The 5,988-nt window shown below is 45.1% G+C and overlaps 1 pseudogene across 1 annotated transcript in view; it reads left to right on the forward strand.

Moving 5' to 3' along the window:
* The window catches only part of LOC308467697 (inositol polyphosphate 5-phosphatase OCRL-like), a 552,529-nt pseudogene that overhangs the window by 394,888 nt on the left and 151,653 nt on the right, over positions 1-5,988 (forward strand). The gene's annotated exons all lie outside the window — the stretch shown is intronic.

A 5,988-nucleotide genomic window follows, 5' to 3' on the forward strand; every position in this document is an offset into this window, starting at 1 on the left:
TATCGAGACCTTGCACCCAAATGTACCAAACCCATATACCCTGCTGAGTTTGATCCCACCAGAAGCAACATTTTTTACTGTATTGGACTTGAAAGATGCATTCTTCTGTTGCCGGCTGGCACCACAGAGCCAACCTATATTTGCCTTCCAGTGGGAAGACCCTTTAACAGGAACAAAAGGCCAGCTAACCTGGACAAGATTGCCCCAGGGATTCAAAAATTCCCCAACTTTATTTGGCACTGCCTTGGCGAAGGATCTAACAAGTTACCCCTCAATACCTGGAGAAAAGGTGGTTCTGCAATATGTAGATGACCTTATATTAGCAGCAAAGGATTTTGATACCTGTAAAGAAGGGACAGAGGAACTGCTCCACTTGCTCTGGGAAGCTGGCTACCGAGTTTCCCAGAAAAAGGCACAGTTATGTTTAGAAAAGGTCAAATATTTGGGCTTTGACATCTCACACCAACAACGAGCATTGAGGCCAGAGAGGAAAGAAGCTATTTGCCTTATCAAGGAACCTACCACAAGGAAACAACTCAGAGGATTCCTGGGAACAGCAGGGTTTTGTAGACTATGGATACCTGATTTCAGCAGTCTGGCCAAGCCCTTACATGAAAGCACTCGAGGTGCAGAAAAGGACCCATTCGTATGGGGACCTGAGCAGCAACAAGCCTTTTTAGTTATCAAACAACGACTTATGGAGGCCCCAGCCCTTGGACTGCCTAATTCGGAAAAACCCTTTCAGCTGTATGTACATGAACAGAATGGGATTGCAGCGGCAGTCCTGACCCAGAGATTAGGAAGTTGGAATCGTCCAGTAGCTTATTTGTCAAAACAATTGGACTCAGTAGCAAAAGGATGGCCTCCATGCCTAAGGGCAGTAGCGGCCACTGCAAGCCTTGTCAAAGAAGCTGATAAATTTACCTTCGGCCAGACGATGTATGTGAATGTACCTCATGCTGTTCTGACGCTCATGGAATATAAGGGTAGTTATTGGCTAACGAACCCAAGGATGGCTAGATACCAAGGCCTATTGTGTGAAAATCCCAGGATTCATCTACGAGTAGTGAATATGCTCAATCCAGCAACTTTGCTGCCCCTACCAGAGGTAGATGATGAAGAATCACATGATTGTCTCCAAATAATGGATGAAGTTTATTCCAGTAGACCCGATCTGAAAGATGAACCATTGAAAAATCCAGATGTTGTATATTATACTGATGGTAGCAGTTACCTGCATGAAGGTGCCAGACGAGCAGGATATGCTGTGGTCACCAATGAGGAAGTTGTGGAAGCTGAAGCTTTGCCTGCTGGCACCTCAGCACAAAAAGCTGAACTTATAGGTTTAACTAGAGCTCTGCAATTGGCAGCCGGATGTAAGGCAAACATCTATACTGATTCTAAATATGCCTTCTTAACCCTGCATGCACATGGAGCTCTATGGAAAGAAAGAGGTCTAATAGGAGCCCACGGGAAGGCCTTGAAATATGGACCTGAAGTAGAAATCCTGTTGGAAGCAGTATGGGCTCCAGAACAGATTGCTGTAATGCACTGCAAAGGTCATGGACGAGGAAGGGATCCAATAACCAGAGGAAATCATGCTGCTGATAAAGCAGCCCGAGAGGCAGCCCAAAAGCCTGTGGGAGGATTTATAGCAGCCCTCATACCAGAGGTAGTTCCAGGAGAAGTTAAACCTCACTATACCCCAGAAGAGAGGAAGTGGGCTGAACAGGAAGGAGCGGTTGTGAAGGACGGTTGGATGATCCTGCCGGACAATAGGATTTATGTACCTCATCACCTAGCAGGCACAATTGTAAGAAATTATCATGAATCTACTCACCTTGGCGGTACTGCAACCAGAGAGAGTCTCAGTCGGAAGTTGTATATTATTAACCTATCACAATTAGCAACTTGCATTTCACAGAAATGTGTTCTTTGTGCTAAAAACAATCCCAGGCAGGGACCGGTACAACCTCCTGGAATCCAACATGTGGGATATGTCCCCATGGAAAGCCTAATTGTGGACTTCACAGAGCTGGTCCCTTCTAAGGGATTCAAGTATCTCCTTGTGTTTGTAGATACTCTTACCGGATGGGTTGAAGCTTTTCCCACCCGAACTGAAAAGGCACGAGAGGTAACTAAGAGACTCCTCACTGAATTGATCCCGAGGTTTGGATTACCTAGATGCATTGGAAGTGATAATGGGCCAGCGTTCATTGATCAAGTAGTACAAGAAGTATGTCGAGTCCTACAAGTGAAATGGAGACTGCATGCAGCATATAGGCCTCAGAGTTCAGGGAAAACTGAAAGAATGAATCGGACTCTGAAAACCCAATTGGCAAAATTAACCCAGGAAACGGGATTGGGATGGGTAGATGTGTTACCCATAACACTGTTTCGTGTTCGGTGTGCACCGACAAAAAGACTTAAGTTGTCACCTTTTGAGCTCCTGTATGGGAGGCCACCCTCCTTTGTTCAGGATATTCCAGCTGACCTCAAACAAATAGGAGACTATGTGACACAGGGACAAGTGCAATCTCTCTCCCGTGTTTTTGTTTCTCTTAACAGGTGGGCCCTCGAGCGCACGCCGTGCAGCATTGCCGAGCCGATTCATCAGTTCCAGGCTGGCGATAGCGTATGGGTGAAAGAGTGGAAACGTGATCCACTTGCACCTAAGTGGCGTGGACCTTACACCGTCTTGCTCTCTACTCCAACAGCGGTGAAGGTAGCTGAGGTGACCCCCTGGATTCATCACTCCCGTTTGAAGAAGTCTGAAGGCAGTTGGACGTGCAAAGGTGACCCCTCTAATCCTTTAAAACTGACTCTCTCCAAAAACCCCTGTATCTAGCCCTACGGGGAACGGGCTAGGTCACGGGCAACATTAGACGACCGGCCTGCTGCAGCCACAACCTGGAAGCTGGCTGACCTGCGCACGCCTGAAGCTTGAGGAGCGTCTAAACCAGCGATTGTGAACGGGAAGATTCTCTAATACAATTAATTGACTGCCCCCCCCTTGTGGAACAATTATCAAGGATATTACTCATTGGGGATCCTTGGGATATATGTTTTGGTCTTGGTGGTTCCCCATTTCTGTCACTGGGGGAATTATATTGGGGCTAATATTTTTATGCTATCACAATAAGGTAATCTTTTGTGGAAGGAATGCATATACTACACATCAACATGATTTTATTATTAATCCTGATCCCTTGGGAAGGGGAAGGGTCCTTGAATCTGACCAAATTTACTAAATATGGATTCCGCCATGACCACAATATGTGGGTAGGCTTAGCTGAGATGGTAGCCAATGTTACAAATAGGACCAATTGTCTTGTTTGCTCTCTTGGGCCAGATGATTCAGAGGGAGGTATGCCCTTATTACCGATACCATTAAATGCCATTGGTATGGTAAGCGAAATGCCACACCAAACAGAAGTACAGAATTTCCCCGGATGGAACTCAACTAAACCAATACGAGTTATACCTGTACAAGGGGAATTCTGTGTACATAAATCATCAGAGGCAGCTGATCCTACCATGGTAGGCTCTTCTCATTGTCACTATACTTGGGATTATATTAAGAATAGTCAAACCTGGGTAAACGGTACTACCTATCGAACTCGGAATACCTTGCCCTGTGCACCTCCTTTTATTGATGCATGGAAAGTGGTATGGAACATAACTGTGACAGAAAAAGGCAATCTAACATACTGCACTGTGAACTCTCTACCCCTTTTGATATTTCGCCTTCTGCACTCCACGTACCAAAAACCTCAGACCCGATGGTTGTGGTGGATATGTGGAGAATGGGCATACAAGCAACTCCCTTCCAAATGGAGTGGGACTTGTTTCCTGGGATGGGTATTACCACCAATGTGGATTATGCCCACTAATTCGGCCAAGCGTACACGAAGAAACGCTGATATTTCTCATATAGCAGGAGGAAGTACCCAAAGTTGGAGCGATACTGATGATTGGCCACCAGAGCGCATTATAGCCTATTATGATCCTGCCTCCTGGAATCCTGGTGAGCTCATACAAGGGGCACGGGATCCTATTTATAATCTAAACAGAATAATTCGATTGCAAGCAGTAGTGGAACTTGTAACCAATGCAACAGCCCAGAGTTTGAGACTTATTGCACAACAGCTGGATGAAAGTAGAGCCGCCATTTTGCAGCTGAAAATGGGAATGGATTATGTACTTGCCAGGCAGGGAGGCCTATGTGGAGTCTTGAACTTGACAGGGAATGCCTGTTGCTTTAACATTTCTGATAATGGTGAGGCAATCCGTGTGTTGGCCACAAAGATGGAGAGTATAGCATATGTCCCAGTACAAACATGGGAAGGATGGGATATGGGATGGCTCACCAATTGGTTACCTAATGTTGCGGGACTCAAAGGGATACTATTGTCTTGTTTGTTTTTCTTGACGGTAGTAATAATGGTTTTATGTATGGTGCCATGTATCATTTCATGTTTTAGAAGTACAATTAGCAAGATGATTTCGAATGAAACTCTACCTCATATCATGGCCCTATATAGAGCTTTACCTCAGGAATATGATGAAGGTCAAGCTATCAAGGACACTTGGGATGAAGGTCCTTGAGCTTGAAAGGGGGGAATGAGGCATCTGAGCCTGCATTATAATCCAGGCTTATATTTTGATCAGGTTCCTATAATTCTAAAAATGGGCTTAAATTCACAAATGTTTCATGCCAGGCAGGAACTAGGCTGGCTAAGATTTTGGCAGATGTTCATCCTCTTAGGCAGAGGGCCCCTTTGGTTTATTGGTTTATTGCGGTCATAAAAAGGCTGGGAAGCGAGGTCACTGACCTTACAAATAATCAAGTTGCAAAAACACAATGGTAAGCTGGTAAATAGTAAGAATATTGTGCCACAAATAGGACAAACGGCAAGAGCTAATGGAAACAGCAGCTGGCTAGGGAAAGGGGGGCTTCTCTCTGAAGAAAGTGTTTTTAAGTTTTTTCTTACTGTGAACGTCTTTGCTTATAAAAAAACTATATATGTTATGTATTAAATATATTGGCTTAAATGTAATTATGCAAAGGATTTAGAAATTTAGATTCTTATGTTAGATTCTTATTTCATAGAATCATAGAATCCTAGAGTTGGAATAGACCACAAGGGCCATTGAGCCCAGCCCCCTGCCAGGCAGGAAACACCATCAGAGCACTCCTGACATATGGCTCCAAAGAAGGCGATCTTTCATAGCTGGTGAACCCAAGATCTCTGTTCAGATAAAAATAGAACCATTAGCCACCATCTGTTCTGGAGTGAATAGGGCAATAGGGCAAAAGGTGAAATGTTAGTTAAGGCGCCTTGTCTAGGGCAAAAGGTTATCTGGTAATTAAGGTGCCTTGTAGAGGTTAATGGCTACTTGTTTGCCAATTATAAATAGAAGGAAATATAGCTCTTTGTCTCCCATAAAAGGTAATAGGAAATGGGAGTATCTTATATGATTGGTTCTAGCAATCAGCCAATAGGAAATTCAACCAGGCTGATTGGACAGAGGCAGCCAAAGGAGGAGCAAGGGGGCTGGGCTGAGGGAATATAAGTGCTGGCCATAATGGCAGGAGACCAGGCCAGAGCTTGGTAACCATATACCACTGTGCCTCTCATTTATTTGTCTGACAAATAAATTATTATTTTAATTTCTCTATTGCTGCGTTGAATATTTCATTCCAGCTAAGCGTTAACCACAAGCAGGTTGCTACAGTAGTAGGATGGGCAGGGGAATGACTGTCCTCCAACAGGGTCCCTCCCCAAGCACCCTGAACCTGCTGCCAATGCCCTGGAACCATGTGGAAAGCCAAGTGTGCAACCGTGTCAGGAGTCAAGAGGAAAAGGTGGAAAGGGCGAAGCACAGGGAAGGGAGCTGGCACATGGCAAGATGGCACAAGGGGAAGGGCAGGCACCAGAGAACAGAGGCTGGGCCTTGCCTCTTCCCTCCCCACTTCGTCTCCAG

This window comes from Podarcis pityusensis (genome assembly GCF_964106645.2).
Source record: "Podarcis pityusensis genome assembly, chromosome: W".
In the NCBI taxonomy this organism is placed as follows: Eukaryota; Metazoa; Chordata; class Lepidosauria; order Squamata; family Lacertidae; genus Podarcis; species Podarcis pityusensis.